The 27,023-nt window shown below is 42.2% G+C and overlaps 1 long non-coding RNA gene across 1 annotated transcript; it reads right to left on the bottom strand.

Annotated features, from left to right (window-relative positions):
* Window positions 1-8,180: 8,180 nt before the first annotated feature.
* LOC134471955 (uncharacterized) lies at window positions 8,181-22,898 on the bottom strand. The gene is made up of 2 exons (XR_010041722.1): window positions 20,258-22,898; window positions 8,181-10,420 (listed from the first exon to the last, which is right to left on the bottom strand). It is a non-coding gene; the product is annotated as an uncharacterized LOC134471955 (long non-coding RNA).
* Between the last annotated feature and the right edge of the window lie 4,125 nt (window positions 22,899-27,023).

Here is a 27,023-nt window from a genome sequence, read left to right as displayed (position 1 = left end):
AAAAGACAAGGAAATATTTAAAGGACTGAAAGAAAAATACTAATAATAGAAGAGTCCATTTATAGAGAAGTAAATACAAGGGGTTATTAACATTAGATTGTTTTTTTTGAGACAGTAGTTTGCTGTGCAGTTCGGGCTGGCCTTGAACTCACTTTCTAGCTCAGGCTGGCCTCAAACTTGCAGCAATCCTCTGACCTCAGCCTCTGAGTGCTGGGATTACAAGCACGCGCCACCACGCTCAGCCTTAACGTTAGGTGTTACATTCAATTCTGTTGGAATGAAAGAAATGCAAAATGCAGTCATACCAACATGCAAATTTTAGCCTTGCATTCAACAGATGTTAGTGCCTGAAATCCTAATTGCCTGGGAGGCTGAGGCAGAAAGACTATAGGTTCGAGCCCAGCCTAGGCAATTTAGTGTCAAAAAATAAAATAAAATAAAGGGGCCTGGGGAATGTGGCTCAGTGTGCAGGCCCTAATCCAACCCCTAGTGCTACGAGGAAAAAACATGCAACCTTGTATGATGGCTAGGGCTATGATTCGTTGGTAGATATTTCCTATTATGAACAAGGCCCTGAGTTCCATCCCCAGCATTGCAAAAATCAAGAAAAGAGAAAATGCTGTGTGTTATGGTTTGGGAGTCAGACACTCTTAGACATTACTGGTGGAGATTCTGTTGGCATAACTTTCAGGAAGGGTACTTCGGCGATATGGATTGCATTCAAACTCCAAATGCACAGACCCAGCAGTCTCTCTTCTAGGCTTTTATCTGTCACTTGCTTCTGTGCACACATTGTTTGCAGAAGACTCCACACTGGCACTCTTTATATTAGCAAAAGATTAGGAATAGCACAACCACAAAACCTAACCGATTATTCCTCATACAATGGCAGACACCAGTAATGCCAGCATTTAGGAAGCTGAGACAGGAGAGTTATAAGTTCAAGGACATGGGGCTGGGGCATAAGTACCTGCCTTGCAAGCAGGCGGTCGTGAGTTTGATCCCCCGGTACCAATAAAAATGAAAAAGACAAAAAAACAAGTTCAAGGACAGGTTGAGCTATGTAGTGGGACTCTGCCCTCCACCCCAAGACTAAACTAATTATTGTAACTCATAAAAGCAACTCCTATGTAGCTTGTTTTGAAAATTTGAGGAAGCTTTTTGGATACTGATATGGACTCAAACATGTTGTCAAGAAAGAAATTAAATCCAGTATCTGATATGTCATCATTTAGATCTTACAGGGAAGGCTTTTATTGTGTAGACAGAAGTATAGACACACATGTGTAATATCTCTAGAAATACACACAAGAAACAAATACATTAACACTAGTTGTCTTTGGAATAAAAGCAATGTATAGCTGTGGGACAAGGGCAGGGGGGTTTTATGATGTGCACCTTCTTGAATATATTATTTGTTTACAATAACAAAACAGTTTAACTTTTTAAAAATAATGACAGATTCCTGTTTGGAAAGCGTGGGAGTATCCAACATAAAGGATTTATGAGCAGCTACAGAAATTAAAGCTCACCACACACACACACATACACACACACACACACACACACACACACACACACACGTCTGAACTGATACATCGCTGAAAACATGAAACTCATCAGGCCTTTGGGAAGCTTGGCAGGATGCAGTGGCTCCCACCTCTTCTTCTCTTGTTCCTCTCTTGTTTTCCTTAGTCAGGTCCAGCGCAGAGTTCTCCCAAGGTCACGGCACGCTGCTGGTTCTGAAGGGCCCGTCTCACTTGCAGTTGATCATCCTCACCGCCAGGAAAGCTGCCAAACTTCCTTCCTGGTTTGACCTCCACTTCTTTATTTACCTCTTTATTTCCATTTCTCTCCATCCTTCTTTTGGTCACTCCAGCATGACCCATTTTAACTTTCATGTCCCTGCCAAAGACCTTGGTGCCATGGAGCTGACATTCCGTAGAGAGAAACAGACAACAAGCAAGCAAACCACAGAGAGCTCTTGATCAGAGCAGCAAGGGCCACAGGAAAACCAAACTGCAGCCCTGTGGAGGTGAGGGAAACTGCTTTCCAGGGCTCTCTAAGATGACACACTGAGACTTGAAGGACAAAAGACTGAGCTGGCTGAGAGCTAAGGAGGGGAGTAGGGGGAGGGCCAGTGAGCACAGGCAGGAACAAGCTGGACAAGACTGAAGAATAGGCAGAAGGCCAGGGCAGTAGCAGGGCAGGCAAACTGACCATCGTGCGGAAGGAGGTGAGAGCGGCGACAATGGACAGATCCTGCGGGGCCTTAGGCGCCTTCTAAGGGGCTGGGTGCTGCTCTAAGTATGCGAGTAACCAGTGTGATTGCTAGGGATTCCCTGGAAAGAGTCCACAGGAACTGAAGTTGACCTCTAAGAAAAAAGAAGGAATAGTGATCCCCAGAGCCTAGGAACGGGAGGAAGAAATGGCGGGTGGTTGGAGGGATAGTGAGGCAGGAGGTGAAACTTAACGGACTGTGCTCCTGACAACTAGTAGAACATTTCACAGTTACACAGAGAGAGGATTCTAATGCCCCAACCCAAAGAACTGCGATGTCTTGAGATGACAGCTAGGCCATTATCCTGACCCTATCACTGCATGTGCACAGAACCTGTCTGAGATGCCGTACCACACCCTGTAAATTACAATGACTTGTCTCAGCAAAAAATGTATGTGCAAATATAAAGAGATCATCTGCAGGCTGTACAATGTACTTCACTTTGCAAAGGTAACAAATGCTGAGCGGTGTTTAATAACGACCATGAAGATCCTGTTATCTGCAATTGTGTAACTCTCCCTAGAAGGTATCTGCCTTCCCCAATGCTTTCTGTCCCTAACTACTCTTTTCTAACACTGTCCCCACCCCATTTTCCTCCACTCCTATTTCTCCCCAACTTAAACCTAATTTCTGCTAAGATTCCCACTGAATTAGCTGCCTGTGGTTTCTTCATTTGTTTCCAACTCCGCTTTTTGTTATCAGTAATGAGGATACTGGGTTTAATGAAGCAACTGTCGACTCCGTTTCTTCTACTCATATGATTTGTACTCATTCAGTGAATAATTAAGTGTAAGTTATGACGCCATAATAAGTAAACATGACCTAAAAAACATAAAACATGAAGAACAGAAAAACTAGAGGCACGGAACTTATTTTAAGGAGAATAAAATGAGAACTGTGCCTTAAACTTATAGAACTCATACATAAATGTAGTAAAAGATGAGTTAAGCAAAATGAGAGAAAAAATTATTAAAGAAGTAATATTGTCTAATTCTTTTTTTCCCTCTGCAATAAAAAAACCATAACTGCTTTCTGCCTAGGTCAGAACATTTATAGCACAAAAGCAAATATTCAGAAAAATGTTATTGAGTGCGTACTTTGCAGAGGACATTGTTTAGGACAGAGAGTTTGTTTAGGACAGACATTAACATAAGACGTGATTCTTTCCTTCTGGTTCCGAAGCTCGTACTCTTGTTTTATTAGTACACGTCTGCCATACTAAGGACTGTGTCATTGTGGGAAGTCTGTTCCTGTGTGTGACACAGCTTAGTTCTCTTTACTTTTACTCCTGCTCTCCCCTCCCTCCATCGTTAGGTCACCTTCCCATTTGCAGAAGCTCCACCTCCCTATTTTCTGTTATCTGTTTTTTATTTTACTTTTTAAATTATTTATGTTTTGTTTCTCACATAAGAGAAGCCGTGTGATACTGAAGCTGGTGTCTGATTTATTTCACTTAACATTATTGTCACAAGGTTCATCTACTGTTCCACCAATGACCCACGGTGGAGTGGTCCTCCCTGGTGTAAATGCTTTGCGTACCTTACCCATGCATCCCCTTACATATATGCAAGCTGACTTAGCTTTACAAACTGTGCAACTATAATCATGAATATGCATGCATCTCTATGATATGATGTTTTTAACTCTTTGGAGAAGATACCTAGAAGGGGAATAGCTGGATCAAATGGAGTTGCTAGTTTTAGTTTTTTGAGGATTCTCCATATTGATTTCCATCATGTTTCTGAATCTCATCTTTTATTTCTGTACAACCTATATTTATGTATATTTGCTTTTTCCTTTATTTCTTCTTGCATTTCCTTGTTTTCATCTGGAATGATTTCTTCTCTGGGACTTTTCTTGTTTGTTTGATTTATAGAGGGAGTAGTTTTTGTTTGTCATTTTTTTTAATTGAGGTTTACTCTCTACAAATTCCCTGCTTTTGTTTGTCTAAAATGTGTTCATTTCATCTTTTCACCATATTTAAAGTAGGTATAGAATTTCTGGCTACCAGTTGTTTTCACCCACCTTCTCATGCTTTCTCACGTCACAGACTGGGGACATTATTAAACAAGAGAAAGGTATTGGTTCTGGACCAAGAAGTCTGAGGGAGGCCTCCAGTGCCTGGCAAGACCTTTCTTGTTATGCTGTGGCATGGCAGAAATACAGCACAAGCAAACACATGCAAGTCAGGAGGCTCGTGAGAAAGAGGGAAGCAAGCCAGATTCTCCCCTTCTATGCTTAACCGTTTCCACAATAACCAACCCATTCCCACAAAACAGCCTTAATTCATCATGAGGGCAACGCATTCACAGCCTAGCACTCCTTCAGAGCCCTCTGTTTCTATCCTGTGGCTTTGACAAGTTACGTGAGTCTTAGAGGGAACAGTCAACCTCACTAACAGTCTATTTTTCCGTGTTGTCATCTCATTGTCTTTTAGCTCCTGTAATACTAGCTAAGAAGTCGTCTGTAAGTTTATTGGTGTTACTTTATAGACAGTACATCCTACATCTCTGAATGCTTCAAGATTTTTCAATTAATATCTCATTTTTCAGCAATTTTAATATTTTGTCCCTAGATATAATTGTGTTTGTTTGTATTCTATTAGGGGTTTTCTGAGCTGCTTACATCAATGAGTCAAATCTTCCAGTTTGGGAAAATTATTGATCATGTTTTTAAGTAGTTATTCTTCCCTGATCATTCTCTTTTCTTCTTCTAAGACTACAAATACGTGTGCATTAAACCTTTATTCTCTATTGTCTTTCCCTTTGTGTTTCAGCTTGGGCTTCAATTTATATATTTCCTGTCCACTTCTCTTTTAATTTACTAGTCCTACTTTCTAATACCTCTATTTTGCCTTATATCCTATTCATTCAACTCTTAATTTAAAATACTGAACTTTATGTTTCTAGACTTTCTATATGGCTTTCATAGATTTCCATTTTCCAGTGCATTTTCCGTATTTTAATTTGTTCTTTCCATCTTTTTCTTGAACATTATTTTAACATTCCTAATATATTAATCCCAATAGTATCATCATATGGTGTTTGTTTGTTGTTATCTTTTTCTTATCATTCATATTTTATTTCCCTTTTGCGTGTCAAGGTATGTCAGACCCTGTGTATAGAAGTAGAGGCTTCAAAAAGAACAAGAATGGTAGTAAACCATTGTAATTTCATTTTTAAAAATGAATGTATTTTCAGATATGTAGAAGTGGAAGAATTATTAATATTTATTACATTTTCACAAGTGTACTCTGAAATTGTTTAGACAACCTAAGTGCAGTATGATACTACATCTCAAAATGAGTGGAACAGATTGTGTCTGTTATGATTAATACATGTATCAACTTGAGAAGTTTAGAAGTTTAGCTAGGAGACTTAGCAGGGGGCCAGGATCCTTACTTTGTAAATATCCTCATTCTGCCCAAGCCACAGGCACAGAGACTTTGCAAGTGTTACATTGGCCCTGGGGAGTCAGGGGTGGCCAGTACACAATATAAAGGAGAAAAGAAGGCTTGCTGTTCTCCCCTTTTCTCTGGCTGCTTTTGCTGGCTGCTGCTTTGAAGTGCTGCCCCTGTGCCTTGTGCCACCTAACCCTAACCCTAACCCTAATTATGGACTGAAACCTCCACAAACAGTGAGCTAAATAAACCTTTCTTTCCTTGCTTTTGGGTGTTGGGTATTCTGTCCCAGCAACAAGAGAGAAGTAACCAAGACAGTTACTAAAGGAATAATGCTACTTGCACTTGTAGGAATAATACTATTTTATATGTATACTCTGAAACAAACAAACAGACAAAAAATGGCTGGCTCTTTCATTAACTACTCAGAATGTATAGTAAAATAATGGAAACTGATCATTATTAAAAGAAAAGAAGGCTCCAGGTGATATACTCCATAAGACAGTGTGTTCCCCTTTCTTCTTTTACACAGATTGGGTAAGAGGCTGATTACCTAAATCTAGTCAAAAATTGAACTGGGGAGGAGGAGCAAAGATGGCAGATAGATAACAACTGGCTACAGAGGTTCCCTGAGATAGTCAACTTAGAATTCAACATAATACCACATAGCGAGCCCCAAACAGAGGGAAATAAATTCTCTCGTCCCAAGAAAAAATTAAGGTGACTTGCCAACCATCCGAGGTCCCGCCACAACTTGCCAAGTCATCCGAGGCCCTGCCATGACTGGCCAAGGTCCCACCGCGACTTGCCGAGTCGTCCGAGGTCCTGCCACTTTGACTCACTGGTGACGCAGTTACATTGAGTTCGGGGGTCGGCCAGCCAAACAGAGAGCTGAGTTGGAGAGCAGCCTGCATTGACCTGTGGTGAGTGATAGGAGTGGAACCATTCCATAAATATGGGGGCTCCGGTAGATGACATTCTGAGACTGGGCAGGACTAGCAAGTACAAGGGACAGCAGTGACTTCCATCAATTGTTCCCTTCCCAAATGGGATTGGTGGAGTGAGCCAGACCTGGGTCACGTGACCTAGCTGAGACCCAATAGGTTATCCGAGGCCAAGTCCCTGCAGCGGTGGCGCACACTAACCACACTGGCCCAGTGGGGCCTCGGAGGTTTGGCTGGTCCAGAGGGGAGGTGGGGCAAAGTAATACAGTAGCTTGACTGGTCCAGAGGGGAGGGACCAGCATATACTGTCCCTGTCTGCAAATCACTAGCATTCTGTAGTGTGAAGGATCATCTAGCCAGTGCCCTTCAGAAAAATTGTAACCAACAAAGGAAGAAACTGGGGCCTCCTGGAAGAAGCAAAAAAGATGGGAAGAGGAAGCAACAACAAAAAGTCCCCAGGCCCCAACCCTGAGAACATTGACCCAGGACAGGTAAATACAAGGGAGAATGAGGACAGCAAACATGCAATATCAGACACGGCACCAGTGGGTATGAAGAGATATATTCAGGACCTCATAGATGAGTTCAAAGTGAAATATTTAGCCAAATAAAGCAAGATATAAGAAGATTAATAAAAGAGATACTAAGCACCCCTCAAGCACACACAGACAGAAGAAGGGAGGAACTCAAACAAAGGAGAGAACCATTTGGTGAAGAATATAAAAAAATATAGAAGACATGAAAGAGATTCAAAGAGATCACCAAGAAATTAAAAACTCTATGGAAAGATGGCAAATTAGCTTGAAAGAAACTAAGGATAGATTATCCAAATTGGAGGACAATTTTGCAATGTGGGAGTATGAAAGGAAAAACTTTTTAAAAATAACAAGGAAACAAGCAGTAATAATACAAAGGCTAGAAGACGACAAAAGGATCTATAACTTGAGAATAAAGAATGTGAATGAAGAAGCAGGGGTCCAAACAATGGAACTACAAAGGTTATTCACAGAAATAATTAAGGAAAACTTCCCAAACATAGGAAAAGGAAATGATATTCTGATATATGAGGCATATAGAACTCCAGCCACCTACAACCAAAACAGAGCTACACCCAGACATATAGTAATCAAGATCCCAGATATTCAATATAAGAACAGAATATTAAAAGTTGTTAGAGACAAGAAACAGATAACCTACAAAGAAAGGCCCATCAGAATAATGGCAGACTTCTCAACACAAGCCATTAAGTCAAGAAGAGCCTGGAGGGAAATATTTCAAGCCCTGAAAGAAAATAATCTCCATCCCAGATTGATATACCCTGATAAACTGTCTCTAGAAATTAATGGAGAAACAAGATGCTTCCAAGACAAAGAGGAACTTGGGAAATTTGCAACCACCATTCCAACTCTATAGAGAATACTGCAGGGCATTCTAAAGAGAGAGAAAAGTACTAGGATTCCAGGAACAGTGGCAGAGAGGCCTCAATGAATGGAGCATAAAACAGAATGAAGAAGATAAGCAGACAATTGATGGCAAAAAAACAGCATAACAGAAATGAGGCAGAGAAGATTTTATTCAAAACTGATATGATTAATAGTATCAAGTCTGAGAGTATAGGCAATTACACTGAAGATGACAAGACTCTATGATACACATTCTAGTTTGATAACTGCCAGTTTTTGAAGTTCTATACTATATACAAAGTTGTGTTTTTATTAATACAGTTAATACAGCTGACATATTCAATTATACTATGTCTTATGATATTACCAATTCTATTGGCGATAACAAGAGACAACACAGGAACCATGGTAGAACTCTTTGTACAATGGTCTTATATGTTTATTTCGTTTCATGTGGTTATAGGAATATGTTTTGTTTTGCCTTGCTTTGTTTTGTTTCTCCCTCTAATATAGAAAAGATAGCAATACATGTTAAGACTCATGGGTGTGTAGAATCTATAAACAGTTTATGAGAACTGATCATATGACACATGATGAAATGAACAGATACTTTGAAGAAAAAGAGACACTAAAATACCCAGTGCTGATCCTAGAGTCTCATAATGTGACACCCAGCAATAATATTATTCTTTGTTCAGAGTGATATTAGCCTGCTTGGGTTTATTCAATCTCAACATAATTGAAGATATGGATAACTACATGTATGTTTAGGTGTATAGGATTGATAACCTAAGTTCTAAGTTTTTGTTGGATAGTTGAACAGATGGTTGCAGTCTCACTGTTTGAATCCCCAATTTATAAGCTTCACTTTAGTATCTTGAATAACTATTTGGAAGAAGACAATCTGTAATCATCAACTAGTGATTTCTTACTGTTTATTTTTTTCTTTGAAATTATGTATTATTTCTACCCATTTTCTGTTTTGTTTTGTCTTTCTTTAATTAAATTTTTTTAAAAAGATACTACAGTACCCAGTGCTGATCACAGAGTGTCATGATGTGAAATCCAGCAATTATTCTTTGTTCAGAATGATTTTAACCTGCTTTAGTTTGTTTAATCTAAACATAAATGAAGATATGAATAACTGCATGTATGTTTAAGTGTATAGGATTGACAACCATGTTACTAAGTTTTTGTTGGACAGCTGAACAGAACTGTTTGCAGTCTCACTGTTTGAATTCCCACTTTACAAGTTCCATTTTTGTATCTTGAACAACTATTTGTAAAATGACAATATGTAAACATCAACTAATGATTTCTTACTGTTTATGTTTTTCTCTGAACACATGTATTATTTCTACCTATTTTCTGTTTTGTTTGTTTTCTGTTTTCTTTAAATAAAATTTTTTAAAAATTGAACTGGATTGAGATTTGGTGGTTGTTTTACTATGCATCAACAAAGCTTTGGTTTCCCTTTACCCTTTGGGTTTAGCCCTCCTACACTTTTGATGGAGAACCTGGTGGGTATACATAAATTCCCTCAATCTGGAAAAATTGTGGAAAATCTATCTCTGTCCTTCAGAGGATTTCAAACCAGCTCTCCAGCCCTCTAGTCCTATAAAGCTTAAAATCTGGCAAAGGTTTTAAAGGGAAAAATATTCATGTGCTTGAAATCAGATTCTATCCACTGAGATTTCTTGTTTTTTTAAAACATTAGCCTGTGGGTGGTTTCATTTGCCTTTAGAAATTTTTAGATTCATTCCTCAGTACCCAAAAAGCCCAAGAATTCAGCATATATCCATAGAGGAATTCCGTATGAGTTTGAAAGACCCAAAGGTCCTGACTTGGTTATTTTCTCATTGCTGAGCCAAAATACCCAATGCCCACAAGTGAAAGGAGAGGTTTATTTTAGCTCACATGGTTGTAAAGGTTTTAATCCATAGGCAGCTGGTTTCAAGGTAGGGTGGCATGGCAGAGAAGAGTGGTAGAGGAGAAACAGTCTATGGCATGGCAGGTAAAAGGAAGCATTTTCCTTCTGTCTTCCCTTTTTTCCCACCCAGGCTACACGCCTTATTAGGTGATGCCTTCCCATTATGATAAACTAGCTATTCTACACCCACAATCCAATATCACACACCCGTTGTCCAGCCATCCCCCAAAAGCCTCACTTATCAGTATGTGAGGCTTTATAGGGTGACACCTAGATAGATATAACATTCTGTCCCTGGCCCCCAAAACACTCATATGAATCCTTTTATGCAAGATGCATTCAGTTTATCTCTAACAGTTGCCAAAGTCCTAGCAATTTTAGTTTCAAGTGGATTTTTCCTCTTGAAAAGTCCAAGTGGAAATTCTCCTCTGAGATTTAAGGCAAACTCTTAGCTGCAAGTTCCTGTAAAAACAAAAGAAAAATTAAATGCCTTTCAACATACTGTGGCACAAGATAAGCACCCCCATTCCAAAAGGTACAATATTTCTAGCTTCTCCAACCCTCTGAGGTATCCAGTGCACTTTTAGCTTTACATTCACAGCTTTACACCCCGCCCTCTCAGGGACACTGCCTAGCATCCCTGAAATATGGGTGGAAGCCTTCCTGACCCCACAACTCTTGCATTCTGTGTGTGCCTAAAACCAACACCATGTGTATGATGCTGAGGTCTGCTGCTGGCTGGATCAGTTGCTAGACTTTTCCCTTAGCTGTAGATGCCAAGTGCCTGGACTGCTGAGTTCTATAAATGCAATTCTGAGGAATAAATTCCCTAGGCTACCAGAATTCTGGAACATAGTGCTCTTGGAGTCTCTTCTCAAAACATAAAGTCTTGCACATTTGCAGTTTTGAGCTTGAAAACCCTCAAGCAATCTTATGTATTGTGCTGTTCTAAAATACAAACCTTAGATTATAACTTGTTCTGTGAGTGTTCTGCAAGATGAATAAACATTTCTAATACATTTTAACTTGATAAAAAAAGTGGTGATGCCAAACACCACACAATCAGAACTAACCCAATTATTCTTCTATCTCCTTTTCCCTCTCCATCTCTCTCCTTCTCTCCTCCCCTCTTCCTCTCTTCCCCTCTTTTGGTCTGTTTCTCTCTCCTCTCTCTCTCTCTCTGCAGAATGGTGCATTATCATCTCCCAAAAGCAAGTGCCTACGAAGATCTCATCTGCAGAGGATGAGAAAAAAGTGGAGGAAACTCTCACTTCAAATGAGATTAGAGCAGACGTGGGAAGCAGTGCCTAATTTTGTATAAAAGCACCACCCAAATAAGGCTGTAGCAATATAAGCAATAAATCTGCTTAACAACAATGCAATGTGATATTTCCACAAAATACTCAAAAGAGGGCAAAAGCAAGCATCACTGGATAGTTTCCTTATTAAGCTTGCACAAAAACAAACAAAAAAAAAAGATTCCACTTAGCCAAAGATAGCAGTGATTTCATTAGTGATAGGGAAAGTCACCTTACATAATAACCCTCCTCTCTCTTGTCTTCCTCACACAAACCACAAAAGTTTTTAAAGATAAGTGCAAGTTAACTTGCTTATTTTTTATATTTTATATTTTCTTTATTATTTTGTATTATATTATGGCATAGTAATCATTTTGAATATGAATATTTGGGGGTTGTAGAATAAATCATTTGAGTTTCCATTATTTCTTCTGGGGAAATTCACTTTGATATACAAATGTTTTGGATTATAAGCACATTTCCTGAATGAATTATACTCTCAAGCTAAGCTTTTACTATACTTAGCTTTTTAATGTTAATCTTTTCAGCAACCGAGTTCTGTGCTCCATCTTTGTTGGCTGTAACTTTATAGGAGCTTCCTTTCTGACCAAACTCAAAACTTTTTAATCATTTTACTGGGCCATTTGCTCTTTATTCTCAAGGTACAGCTGAATAAAAGCCATCAACAGTAGCCATGCCACCACCTCAGCGTTAGACTGCAGTGAAAGTTCTTCCACTGGATTAATTAGCCCACTGTCCTTAATCTCTGTCTCTCTCAATGTCTCTGGACATAAGCAAAATGTAGACAGATTTTCTGCAAAAACATAATGCACATGGCCTAGAGTCCAGCTGCCTATGCAGCCCTTGTTTCCAACAGAGACTTCCTGAGCCTGGCCTTTACTGTCTGCATTGCTCTCAGAATTCCGATCTTCTGACCTCAACAAAAATCTCTCATCAAGCTTTTGACTCACAGCATTCTACAGCTGCTTCTCCAACTGGCTTCTCAAAACCTTTCCAATCGGGCCTGGGGATTTAGCTCAGCGGCATAAGCGCCTTCCTTGCAAGTGTGCGGTCATAAGTTCGATCCCTGGTACCGATAAAAAAGAAAAAGACCAAAAAAAAAAAAAATCTTTCCAATCACCTCCCATAAGCTGGGTTCAGAGGCTTCTGAACCACATGGCCAGGTAGTATCACAGCAACAACCTCTCTTCTCTGTTACCAAAAGCTTCCTTAGTTCTCACTAGAGAAACAGATTTAATATAAACATAAAGGAGTTATGAGGCTAACTTGCAATGGCCATCTGCAGCATCAGGTATGGAAAAGTACAAAAGAGATGCCTGGGTAATGAAGACCCAAAAGGTCCGATCAAAGGTCAAAGGTCTGGAGCTCACTGTAGAGTCCCATGCAAACCCGTATCAAGAGGCCAAATGATCTGTGCTGCAAGACTGAAGAGACTGTGCTGGGAGCCAGGGGACAGATATCCCAAGGAGAGGGCTTCTCTGAATTCTCCTGAGCTCTTTCACATCTATACTCTTTCTAGCTTAAAGACATAAATATAAATAGGTGATTGTTCACCAAGCCAAACAACACAGTCTTCAATGTCTTTGTTTATAAGACTTCATGATTGCAGACTCAAGAAGAAATTTAAAGTTACTATGTTATCATCTTTACAGATTCTGATAAAGGTGAGTTCATACCACTTAGGAAACAGTTACCCCAGGGACCATGTTCTCCCCTGTTGCCAACTGGAGAAAACATAAAATCATAACATTTTAGATTTTCTATATCATAGTAAAACTGTATCCTAAATGAAACTCCTGGTACATCAATTCCAACAGAGACTTCCTGAGCCTGGCCTTTGCTGTCTGCATTGCTCTCAGGATTCTGGTCTTCTGACCTCATGAACCATGAACTATGGTGAACCATGCTGGTATAAAGGCTGAATTCCAGATAACTCTCCCGGCTTCTCAGTATTCCAGGACTAGATTGCTAGTTAACAAGTTAGTCTGGCAAAGAAGGGACTTTGCCACCCCTCAGATGTCTTCTTCTGAACGGTTTTTGTAATGTAACAAAGCTCTTTTCCTGGGGAAGGGTCGTTGTTATTTGGCCAAGTTGGTCTTTGGTGTGGTGTAGTGTAGTCTTTGATGGTATTTGGTGCCCTGGGAAGCAGATCCAGGAAGTATCTAGGAAAACCTCCTCCCTCAGTTTTAAAAGCAATCTTTTTAAAACTAGAGAGGAGAAGACAGTAAACCTGATTTTTGAACTAGCCAGACTCAGAGTATTAATATCAAGTTAGAGACAAGCATTTAACAGGAATACTGAATAGTCTAGGCTCAAAGTTAAGTAGGAAAATAGGTCCACAGCCCACATCTACCTCACAATACACAGTTATTGTGTGCATGGCATTCCTACTTGCAATATGCAAGAATACTTGAAAGCAAAGTTACACTTTAAAAATGCAAACAGTAATGTCACATTGGTGATTATTTTCTTTAGTGTGGCATAGTGTGCTTTGATATGTTGAACACCCAGCAAAAGACTGAAAATCCACAGCGCCTCTTCAAACATATCCAAATACACAGTGAACTCTGCATCTGTAGTCACTGCTTCCCTACATCTACCACATCCAACCGACAAGGCCTGCTATTAACTCTGGAACACTGAACAATAGCTGGAAGGAATTAACTTATTAATTTATTAATTTAGCTTTTCGTCCTTCCACCTGAGTGGGGTGACCACTCAGGACTTCTTCTGTCTGCTCAAGTCCTATCTGGTCATGTGGGTCTCAAATGGTAGAGCAAACAGAAACAGATGGGCTAGCAACCAGTGACCAGCGCCACACCTGAAAACTCCACAGTGGTGTCCCCCACAAAACTATTAGAATATAAACCTAATTTAAAGCCATGAACAGGAGAAAGCCATCAAGAATCATGTATCTAAAAGAAAAAAAGGCATGCTCCACTGTGCCAAGTTTATACTACGTGGGGAAACATGGAGCCAGACTTTGAGTCTTTTTTTTTTTTTTAAATATGGTACAGGGAATTGAACTCAGGACCTCACACTTGCCAGGCAGGCACTATGCCACTGAGCTATATCTCCAGTCCCATAGATAGTGAGTCTTTGTACGTTCTCTTTTCTACAGAACAAGACAAAAGGAAGGCTCTTCCATAATTTGTAACCCTTCATCCTCAAAAGAAAGAGCAATAAAATTAGCATAAAGAGACAGGATCATGGGAAGAGGATATTCTTCAGGCCTTTCCCATGTGGCATTCTGCACACTGTCTACGAGTTCCATTTCCAGGGCTAGAGATGTAGTTTCACCCGACAGAACTTGCCTCTTTTGTGCAAGGCCCTGAGTTCCATCCCAATCCCTGCAAAAATTTAAAACAATAAACTAAAATCCAAGTCACAAGACCAGTGTCCTCTTCTGTACTGTAGAGACGAGAACAAAACTTGCCAAGTATTCCACATACTTGTCCTGAAGATAAAAAGAGACAAAACACACAAAATATTTGGTTCAATGCCCAATTCCCAAAAACGGGTACAATAAGGAACACCTTACTAACGGGTATAAATTAATTTTACCTAAACAGCTGGACTCTTTTCAGTATAAGAGAGTAGGGAGAGAGAGAGAGATAGAGACAGAGAAGTTATGAGAATTAAGTAATAGCTGGAAGGAAAGCAAAACATAGTAATGATTTCATACAGGATGCACAGAGCTCTACAAAAACCGCGTTTACATAGGCTAGGGGTTCAGGAGGGGAAGCCAAAGGAAATGCACTGGGTACCACCACAAGTTACAGCAGGGTCGCACCCTTACTGGTGCTCTCCGGGTTTTCAGTTGTGTGTTACTTACATAATGAATTTTGTTCATTTTGAAAGCTAAATGATACCTTTTTCATGATAAATTACCTACTTTCTCACCAAAATATTGAAGGTATCGTTTAATTTCCTCCAGAACTCAATGCAATGATCACTAACGATGATTCCATCCAGGTTATCATTATTAAGAACTGCGGGCCAGCCTCCAGGAGGAAGCAACACAAAGGAGATGAAGTTCTGCCTCGCTAGGTCCCTTGAGAATACAATGGTGTTCTCAGTCTGTTGTGAATCAGTTGGAGCCCTTCAAACAGAAAAAGGAGCAGAGGAAGGGCCTTGGGGAGGGAGAGAACAGGGGAGATAAAGGGGAAAGTAATTTACTGTGAGGATTACCACCTCCACTGTGAAGTCTGGCTGGGCAAATCTGAAGTCTGCAGAGACAGCCTGCAGGTTGGCAGATCTGGGGCAGAAGCTCACCTGCTGCCCCAGCGTGGGACTTCTTCATCCTCGGAGAAACCAGGTCTACTTTTAAGGACTTTTGACTGATTGGATAAAGCCCGTATGAGTTATCTGGGTAATTTCCCCTCCGAAAGCTTGCAGATGGTAATCCCACCTGCCCAGGTAAGCATCTGGTGGAATAACTGAGGCACTCCCCTTTCCAGACAGACGGACGCGTCTATTGGAGCCTCACAGCTTTTTGAATTTTATTTTCTCCTACTTCCTAGTTTACTTAAAGCCACAGTATCTGAGCTCAGTTCAGTCTCCACCAAACGAAGGCTCTTAAAGACTTACACCCTTGCTTGGCCAGCTAGACAAAGCTCCATCATCCAGGACGTCTCAACAGGTCAGAGTAGTAGTGTTCTGGTTCTCAGAGGACTTCTGTTCAGTCCTGCACACACACACACACACACACACACACACACACACACACAGTGAAAAGTCCACGAAAAGCAAAGTGTGCTTCCTATTTGCCGTAACGTCAAACACAGGGAGGCAGGGGTGGGGGACAGCTGAGTGTCTGCACTGTAGCCCCAGATGCTTTGTTCTGGCTGCCCTTGATTACGCTTTACTGTTATTGGACAGTCTACTGCTTAAAACTTACTTCAGGCTACAGTCTCTGGCTAATTTGTATAACCAGCCTGACGTGTCCCTCTACCAGCAGTTCTTAGCCAGCGCAGTTTTGCTCCTGGAGGTGAGTTTGCCCATCACAGTTGGACAGTGTCATATTCTGATTTCTCTTCTGATCCCATAAATATTTCACCTTTTACAACTGGATGATATCAAGAGTGTCAAGGCCAGGGATGGTGCAGTTACCCAACCTGAAATGTCATCAGTGCCTACGCAGAGATCCGAGCCCTACCGTAGAATGAGCATGCCGCAGATTCCATTTTTTTAAAAAGACACTAAAAAAATTCAGTAAGTTCCTCAAAATCTATATCTGTGAAGAAAAGCACAGTAGAAAGAAAGGTTGGAAATCATGGGTTTTCACTGCATACTGCATTAACCAAGGCTGTCCACAGAAACCGAATATATAGGAGATACACATGTAAAGATAGTGTCCACACAGGTACAGACACAAAGAGATTTGGAATAAGGAAATGGCTCATGGTCATGGAGGTTAGACAGTCTGAAAAGTGCAGAGCTGATTCCCAGTTCAGGTCCAAAGAGCAGGAAGAGCCCTTGTCTTGGTTCAGAGTCCATGGGTGCAGAGAATTTCCTCTTCCTCTGGGATGGGCAGGTGCTGTGCCAACCAGGCCCCCTGCTGATTTTAAACACAAGGGAGGCAATTTGCTTACTCAGTTATAGATTTAAAGGGCAATTTTATTCCAAAACACCCTCAGAAATACCCAGAATAAAGTTTGTCCAAATATCATGATTTAGTCAATTTGACACATGAAATCAAACACCATATCCATCGAGAAAAAGACACCAAAAAAATTTAATTAAATTTAAATTCAATTTAAAACCTGAAAATTAGTCTTCAATAATAGAGAACTGGTTAAACAGACTAATTCTGTTTGATATATGTTGGTATATTCTTAGCTATTGTGTGTTAGTGTGGTAGAAGATCAATCAGTGCCATGAAAACACTTCTTAAGCATCATCCACCATGGTTTTGCCGGCAGATGTGTGAGATCTTACAGAATACTGAGCTGTAACTCATGGAGTTCAGAAATCTGACTCCATTAACACTAAGCACGCACCACACCACCCCCTTACCAAAGCCATAAAACCACAGGTCTGGAAGGAAACTTTGTGTTCAATCCTTCCAAAGTGTGATTTAAAGAAGAACAGGATGGTGACAGATTTATCTTACATTATTGATGGAATCTCAATTTCAGATACTTCTAAAATCATAAACATTTAAATAGCAATTAGGATTTGATATCGACTGGAAAAAATGAATAGAATAGTCCAAACCCGCGCTGGTGGGAGGGAGGTTGCACTATTGCCGTTTTGCTGAAAGTAAAGATTGCATAAGACAGACCAATTGACATGATAGTGTATCGTTAGTATCCAAGGAGTCCCCAGGAAAGGTCTGTCTTGGCTGTACCTTAGGATTCTCTGTAGAGTAACATAAAAATACAGCTGCATGGGGCCCTTGTCAGATTTACCAGTAGGATTTCCTTCCCTTGTAGCTGGAACTGCTGATCTAGAATTTCACTTAAATTTTTTACTTATCTAGATATACCCAAGAATAAACTTTTTAAAAATATTGGCTATGAAAACTATGATTTAAAAAAAACAGGCTAGGGGCTGGGGATTTAGCTCAGCAGCATAAGCGCCTGCCTTGCAAGCAGGCAGTCGTGAGTTTGATCCCCAGTATCGGTAAAAAGGAAAAAGACAAAAAAAAAACAAAAAAAAGAAAACAGGCTGACAGTTTCAGAAGCAAAGAAGTACAACTACTTTTTCCAGTTTTAAAATAAAGTTCTGAATTAGAAAAGGTCTTTCTGAAATTACCATCAAAAACTGTTGTCTTCAGTTTTTCTTTAGCAAAATCTGTTATGAAATACACTTCCTCTATTTGGAAGGTGGATGAATTAATTCTTTTTAAACTTACTATAATTCATCAAAGGACCCTCCTTTGACATACGTGTTACACTGTTATTTGCATTTGTTGAACACCAGAGATTTCATCTAAGAAGTCCAAAGGAAACAAAAGAAGATTGAAACAAAATTCAAGTAGATTATTGTGAATAGGATTATGATTTTCAATGATAAAAACGACTGCATGACGGTATATAGTATGTTCAGTAAACTAGGATGTTGTACGGGCTCTAGAAGTAGCGTCTGAAGCAAGTCATGGACTTCTGAGGTGGCTTACAACACAGTACTTCGGCAAAAAGCAGTCTGGTGGCAAACTGTTAGGAACAATGTAACTTCAGCACACACATGCCCCTTCACCAACACAAGGAGAAGGAAATACACCAGTGATTATATTTCTTCCATTTTGTGGATTTTCCTTAATAAGAATGGTTGGTCTTCAATAATCAGAAAAGAAGGGAAAGAAGGATTTCGCCCCTTGTGTGAACAGTTTTCCACTGCAGGCAGCATCCCACAGCCGGCTGAAAGGTAAGAAGTCAGTGCTGACCTCTGTCCAGGGACAGGAGTTCTAGCATGTTCCCTGGAATTCATCTAGGATCCTTATTTAAAATGTGCAGTCCCTGCACATTAGGGTGGGTACAGTTCTCAGCTAGTTGGTATATATTTTATGAAGAAGTAGAAGGGAAGGGTTCAGACAGTCCCCACACAAGGAAATGATACACGTGAGGTGATGCTTATGCTGACTGCCCTCATTTGATCCTTATATATTGATTGTATCCTCTTCCTGAATTATTACGCTGTACACACACAGATGAACAATTATGTGTCAATTGCTTTTTAACTTTTTGAAATAAAATGCTTAAAATTATGCACACCCTGAGACCCATCCCATAAAGATTCCAGTTCAGCACGCCTGGGCGGGTACCTGGCTGTCCACACTTTTCACACCTAGTCGCAGGACTGCTGAGCAGTGAGCAGGGACACACTCAGAGAGGTCCCCGAATCTCTGAGCTTTCAGTGGCTGCACCTGTGGTGATTCTCGCAGCTGGATTCTCCTCCTCTTACCTGGTTTTCTTTTCAACCTGAGGCTTGCAGACCTGCTGGAGCACGGGGTCACTGGGCATCAGACCCACTCTCAGAGGCTCCCTGTGAATAGGTGCAGGTCCTGCCCACCTCTGTGCATACTTGGAAAGCTCCCCAGGTGACAATCCTGTGTGCGAGTGTGATCAGCAGTCTGCAAACCCATAGTCAGCAGCCCCCTTGTCCACTCAGCCTGCTTCACTTCCAAGGCATAGGGGCCTGAGTGAACTGCCAGGTACAGTGTGCCAGCAGGCCCCTGGCTCTGGGGGACAATGAGGGCATGGAGAAGGATTTTCACGCCAAGTGGAAAGACGTTGCTCTGAACAAAGCTTCCCCAAAGAGAGGTTCTTTAGGGACCCTGCCCTTTCTCCCTGAGAAAGATCTCCCGCTCAATAAAGTGAGAGAACTTTCAGACACAGAAAATAAGATTCTCCCACAGGCAAAAGAGGGTCCTTCTCCCTCCTGAGAAACGTTCTGCTTCAGCTAGCCAAAAGCAAGCAAATAAATAGCTAATACTGTATGTTCATAGGTCCTGAATCGGTGTTCAATAAATACATATATAGGCTGAGGCTATAGCTCAGCAGCATAGCACCTGCCTGGCAAGCGCAAGGTTATGAGTTTGATTCCCGGTATAGAAAAGAAATCTTGTATTTATTATTGGTTACTAAAACCAGAACATTCTCAGAATGGAAAAAAAAAACTTTGTTTCTAGTAAAATATATGTCTATATAGAAAAACAGAGTATTGCAAAAGGAATACATCGTTAAACATTCAAACCACTCAGAAGAAAGAGAAAAAAATAAGCAAGTTCTCGCAGGCTGCCGGTAGCACTCACCCACTTTTGTTGTGTGCCTTTCCAGACCTCTCTAAGCACCAGAAAAGATGCATAAAGTTGATTATTTAACTGGGAACATATTGTTACACAGCTAGCTTTTTAAAAAATCTATGCTGCACCCTGGATCTTTTGTTCTCTAGATGGACAGGACCACTCAAGGTTTACTATATTAAATAAGTTTACAGCTGTTTCAAAGATAAATCAAGTTTAATGATTCCTCACCAGTGGATGGTTAATTCTGTGTGTCAACTGGACTGGCCCATGAGGTGCCTGCTATTTGGTCACACAGCACTCGGGGCGTGTTGGGCAGGCTTCTTGGTGAAGTTGACACACGCTTCGGTGCACGGGGAGAGAGCAGGCGACCCTCCCTGACACAGCAGGCTCCTCCTGGCCCCTGAAGGCCTAAAGAGAACAAAAGGCTGAGAATAAAAGAATTCTCTCCCCGCCTGGCAGTCTGAACTGAGTCATTAGTCTTCTGCTTTATAGCTCAAACTAGACCCACATCAGCTCTCCTGGTCCTCTGCCCTGTGCCCACAGGCTGGAACTACACCTGCAGCCACCTCGGTCCAGGCCAGCCAGCTGCAGGTCCTGGGGCTTCTCAGGCTCCCAATCACACGAGCCCATGTGTTACAGAAAACACACATGCAAACACATGTGTGTGTGTGTCGTGTGTGTGTCTGTCAGTGTGTGTAGACTGAGGATTCCTAATCCAAAATGGGAAATCCAAACTTCTCCAAAGTAGGATATTAGTGCCAACGGGGTGTCACAAATGGAAAACTGCACTCTGGGAGACTTTATGGCATGCATGAAGTCATTAAAAATTTTGTTAAAAATTTAGCTTCAATGTAAGCTTACCAGGAAACAAGTGACTTTTGTGTCCACATCCCCCAGCCATCTCAATGCACACATGAAAATATCCAAAATCCAGAGCATTTGGAAGAGAGATACTCTGCACTCCTGTTTCTCTGGAAAAGCCAGTCCTGCCGGGTCTTCCCTTCCACTGACATCCTGGTCTGCGGCACTCTCCTCTGTTAGGGTTTAGATTTCCTTCCCTCTGTTTGGCTTGGTTCATTCTGTCCTATTCTCAGACAGTTCCCCGGACACAAGTCTTCATTTATTTGAACACTATATCAGTGTCGTACTTTAACTGTGTCTCCCAAACGAAGCGACACTGGTTTACTTATGTGATTTTCATTTTCCCCACCTTTCAACCTTATTCTGTATTTCAGCTTTCTTTCTTTTTTGTGGGGGGAAGGCGGGGAGACCAAGGTTTCACTGTGTGGTTCAGGCTGCCCTTGGGCTCACTTTGTAGCCCAGGCTGGTCTTGAACTTGCAATGATTCCTCTGCCTCAGCCTCCCGAGTGCTAAGATTGCAGGAGTGCACCACCCTCCCCCCTTATATTTGAGATTTCTAATAACTATAACCCTATCACTCCCCGTTACTTCCCACTCCGCCGAATACCAAGGAATTACCAAGTATGAGCTCTACCAGGCCTGGGCCCTTTGCTCTACTCGCTGGCACCTCCAGAAGGGGGCTTGTCCATGTCAGGTGCTTGATAAAGATTTGCCAATTGAATGAATGACGTCCCTTTCTCACACTTCTGTGTCCCAAACCTGATTACACCTGACGAATGTATTAAGATTTTCTGCCAAATAATTAACTTCCTCCAGTGGGGCGAATTGTGGGGCTAAGTACCCCTTACAGCCATCTGCTCACACACGAGAAGAGAAGCTCACAAATCCTATAAAATAATTTTCTGGGGCTGGGGATTTAGCTCAGTGGCATAAGCGCCTGCCTTGCAAGCAGGCAGTCATAAGTTTGATCTCCGGTACCGATAAAAAGGAAAAAGACAAAAAAAAAATTTTCTCCCTGTCTTCCTCATCTTTCTCACTCATAGAATTCTATCTTCATGAGCCCGGACGTCATGGCCATAACACTGCCCCAAACTCGTTTCATTTCTGGCTTCTGTGTAGTGGTGCGGTGCCCTTGCATGAGGCTTCACTGGGCCTTCTCAGTCAATGAACACTGAGACTAAGATCAGAAACCATGTTTTGGACTAAAGAGAAATGCTGATGTTTATTCTCCTTTATGAGTGATTATCTGGTATTCAACTTTCTTCTAATTAGTCGTCTTCTAATTGTTCATCTGTGTGTGTACAGCGTAATAATTCAGAATTAGATTATTATTATACATTTATTGAGCAACTTTCTTCTACTTTCTGTGTCTGAAAGTTCTCTCACTTTATTGAGCGGGAGATCTTTCTCAGGGAGAAAGGGCAGGGTCCCTAAAGAACCTCTCTTTGGGGAAGCTTTGTTCAGAGCAACGTCTTTCCACTTGGCGTGAAAATCCTTCTCCATGCCCTCATTGTCCCCCAGAGCCAGGGGCCTGCTCGCCCGTGATTTCCAGACAAATGTCCTTGGCTGGGATAGACTAACTCTCCGTTAAAATAAAGGACACTTCTTTAACTTCTGCTTTATTCTAGGTGAGTGTCTTGGTTACTTTTCTCTCATTGCTAGGACAAAATACTTGACCATCAAAATTAGGGAAGGATAGGTTTATTTAACTTATAGTTTTTGGAGGTTTCAGTCCATATTCAGCTGGATCCAAGTCAGGGTGGCTTGGCAGAGGACAACAGTTCATGGAGACCACAAGTGACAAGGGCAAAAAGGAAAAGCAAGCCTCCTTCCCTCTGTTACATTGCATGCTGGCTCCCTGCCCCTGGGCAGGCTCAGCACTCACACCAATCCCAGCGCTGGACAACAAGCCAGTCACAAATGCTAGACTCAGCCACCCCCAAAAGCCCCCTCTCCATGACTATATGAGGCTTGGGGATACATTTAAACATAAACCGTAACAGTAGGCATGCTGTCCTTCCTTGAGTTAGAGAGAGAGAGAGAGAGAGACCCAAATGAGGACTCTGAACAACTAAGAAATCTCCATTAGACCTTGGCAGAGGCCCAAAGAGACCACCAAGCTTGCTTATAAATGGCAGGGTCTAATAAAAATGTGATGATGATTATTATTATACATTTATTGAGCAGCAAAAATGTACTAAATTAAAAATGTATATACTGTTTTTCATACTTCCTGATGGGCATGTGGAAACTGCGGGCTGTCTGTTCAGCCCGGTAATTGGCCCATTGTCTTCACAGCCTGGTGGCTGCCAGGGTCACTGTCTTGCTCAGCCGCCTGGGGTTTTCTGCAGACCAAGGTCCACACCTCACCCAGCCCCTATGTCTACCTCAAAATTACTCTGTTGAGTCAATCAATGTAGAATAAGAATGTTTACCAAGTCCATTGAGCTGTTTATAGTTCTCCGCAAGAAAGGCCTGAGTTGAGGTTTCAGAGAGAAGAATTTCCTGCTTAACTCAAAGATCACACATAGAGTGATTTGGTTTCCTACGTCTACTTCTGATTTAGAAATCGCTGCAGGTAACTGTTAATCATCTTAAGCGAATTCCCTTCTTCTCTGGCGAATAACAATATGAAATGAATTCCACAGAGCATTTTAGAATTCCTCCCAACCACCACTGTTTTACAAGCACTTCAGCAACTCTTAGACAAAGTACCTAAAAAATACAGCCAATGTTTAATGAGTGGGAAACTACAACTTATATTTCAATCCAGAAATGAGTGTGTTGTAAGCTGCTATCTCTAAACTCTGAGAAAGATGGAATGTGAGTCACTCGCCTCTCTCCTCCTTTTCACCTTTCCTCTTTAAAGCTATACTCAAAGCACAACAGAGAGTGAATGCTGCAGAACCCAACATGACTAGTGCCATTACCACATACCTAAGGCCGGACTTAAAAGGGGGCCTCCCCCCCTTAGCAAGCATGTTCGTGCACGCCTGTAATCCGAAGATGTGGGAGGCTGAGGCAGGAGGATCACTGTGATTTCAAGGCCAGCCTCAGCTACGAAGTGAGTCTGACACCAGCCTGAGCTGCATAGTGAAACCCTGTCTCAAAAAGAAAAAGAAAAAAACAAGATAACCTGCCTTTGCATCCACGATTATTTTCATACACAAATAATGTATGTTCAGTTGGTCATTTCTGAGGTAAATTGAGGCTGACTCCTCATTTTGATTGAGTAAGGGATCATTTTCTAATGAAATTACATTTTAGGAACAATTTTTATACCTGAATTCTATGGGGGAGACAAGTGATTAACTCTAAAATGATAGCAAGAGCTCCCTCTCACACCTAGGATACTAGGTCTGGGATGTAACACACTCGAGGCCCTGATTTCCACCTCCAGCACAAGCAAGAAAGACAGGAAATGCCCTTGTGATTGGTTCACTCCCTGCACGCTCACCCATCAAATACGACAAACTAACTGCAATTTAGAATAGCTAAAACAGAGTCAGTTTTGCTCCAGGAAAAGAATGATGGTGAAAAAGGCTTATCTGGTGTCCAGAAGCTGCAGTTTCTTAAAAGTGCAATTTTAAAATTAAAAAAAGACTTACCTTACTCTGTGTCGGCCCGGTTATCTTAAATATCATCTTCCTATGTGGATTTCATATCAGAAATCCCTTGCGGGCTGGGGTGAGGCTCAGAGGTGTAGCCCTTACCTCGCAGGCCAGAGGCCCTGTTCTGTAGCTCATTCAGCACCCGGGTCTTGGTGCACAGAAAACAGTCAGTGTCCGTGGTCTCCAAATGTAGGAAAATCAGTTAGCCATGTCATTTAGAGAAAGAGCTGTCATGACCGCGAAATACAGGGCTCTTGCAGGGCCAGGGCCAGGCCCAGGACGAGGCAGGTGAGACCCCAGGATGCAGACCCCAGAGGCCCTGCTGCTCTGTGCTGACCTGCACGGTGCGGCCCAAGAGAGGCCCCTCACCTTTTACATGTGGGGTGTCTGTCTGATCACCCCATTCAAGTCCTTCCTCAATCCAGCCAGCACTGTCATGACTGGGAGAGGCTGGTCATTCCACCCCAGGAGGGAAGGCAGCCCTGTCCCTGTGGCTCACCGTGAGTCCTGCTGTGACTTTAACACGGGGACTCCTCCAGGCAGGGTCTGGCACTACCTGGGCATCACACTGGTGATAGTAAAACACGTGCTGGTAAATGGGTCCTAGTATTTTCAACACATTTTTAATTGGCGCATAACAATCGTACATACCCACGGCGCTCTGAAACCTGGGCCATGTGTAACACAGCAGATCATGGTGCCTGGCACAACCATCATCACCTCAAGAGCTGCTTTTTCCTGGCAGCGCTGGGCATGAAACCCAGAGCCTCTCACACACTGGCCAAATGCTCTGCTACAGAGCTGCCTGGCCAGCTCTGATACTCATCCCACCCAGCATGGCGCGGCTCTTACCCTCCTGTGAGCTCCATCTGAGAGCCCTCTTCCCCCTCCATCGGCTGTCCCTCCTTTTCCTGCAGGAGCCTTTAGGGCACTCTTCACCGTGAGTCAGGTAGAAGGAGCGGAGCAGGACTGTCCCTGCCCTCTGCAAGGCGCCTTCCACCAGGACGAGGGCCCAAGGCCCTCGCTGCTCTTGGCCGCTCCTCCCTTCCTGGTTCTGCAGTGATCGCTTCTTGCCTGCATCTCTGGAGCTCCTCGACCTCCAGGAGATGCCTGGCCCCAGCACCCCCAGCCCATGCCCATGGTCTCGGTGAAAAGGCCACTGTGTAATTGGTGCCATTAGCCCTGCTACTGTCAGGCAGTTGCCGAAGCTTCCTGGAGGGACTGCGGGAGGCGCCGGCCCCGGTGCACTCATGTAGAACAGCAGGCCTTGCACTAATTCCCAGGCTCCCCCCATTAGGGAGAGAAGCAGCTCATTAGAGGTCCTCCCCTCTCAACACCAATTACCCCGGGATAATGACCGGCGTGGAGTATGCTCACGGCCCTCATTCATGATCTCCCTTGACTGCACCCTCAGCCCCCCCACTCGGCCGGGCAGACCCACATGGTCAGCCATGTGGACACTGGGCCACGCTAATTGAAAGAGCTGAGCCTTCTTAGCTACTATGAGAGTTTCAGAGAAATCGCTTCAACAGAACAGAGTAGCAGAGAAACTGTTTTTATTTCATATTTTCCCAATGAGGTGAGGAAGGAGCCTTGCACAGGAAGGTAAAGCAAAATCACTGGTCTCTGAATTATTAAAATAGCTCTCAGCTTTGCAGAAAACTGTCTACAGCTGAAATCCTAACCTGATGTCCCCTCTGCCCATGTCATGTTCGTTTTGGGAGCAAAGGTTTGCAGGGGCAGAGGAAAAGGCTGGGAAGAAGAATAGGAATTTCCCAGAAAGTGAAAAAAAACAAACAAGCCACTTCTCCGGGACTGCGTCTTCATGCACCAGTGGATTGTTCTACACAGCCTGGGCCCCCATGATTTTCGAATTCTTTTGTCCAGTGCCATTAAAACTTCTTTTCTGCTTCCTTGCTCTCTTCCTGCCTCATTCATTATTCATTGTGGAGTTTCATGCGAGTTCAGGAGCCATCATCGCTCTCTGGCTTGGGTGTTTCCTCATTCACTCTGCCCCTGTCATCCTCACCAGCCCTAGCTCTGGGCAGGGGGCCCCTTCCTATTCCTGAGTACCATCTGCAAAGTGCCTGGTTACTCCTGTCTGCACTTGTTCATGGCAGTGTCTTCATAGCACAGTAATAAGAAAATGCATCACTCATTGTTTCAGGCTTTAATAAATCAACCTGTTGTTTTCTGTGCATGGCAATATACTTTCAAATATGCAGAAGCACTTTGGGAGAAGATTGCATTACTGAAAGATCTTGTACGTAGGCACTAATGAAGGAGATATTTTTACAGATAAACCAAACAGCTCAGAGCCCACATATTGTAAGGATACTGTTAGCAGAAACATGGCCCATGTTTTTCTAGTGTCTTAACCTCAAATCCCAAAGTCCCGAAGGAAAAAGCTGTAACTGTTTGGAATGTAATAGAGCTGTCAAAACGACATGAAATCAGTTCCACAAATGGCAAAACATAAATCACTCTTCTGTTTAATTTCTGGCAAGATGAAAATAAAAATT

Source organism: Cavia porcellus, unplaced genomic scaffold (assembly GCF_034190915.1).
Source record: "Cavia porcellus strain 051 isolate PalLab524CR breed Dunkin Hartley unplaced genomic scaffold, mCavPor4.1 scaffold_21, whole genome shotgun sequence".
Taxonomy (NCBI): Eukaryota; Metazoa; Chordata; class Mammalia; order Rodentia; family Caviidae; genus Cavia; species Cavia porcellus.
This window is presented reverse-complemented; position numbering and strand designations above follow the sequence as displayed.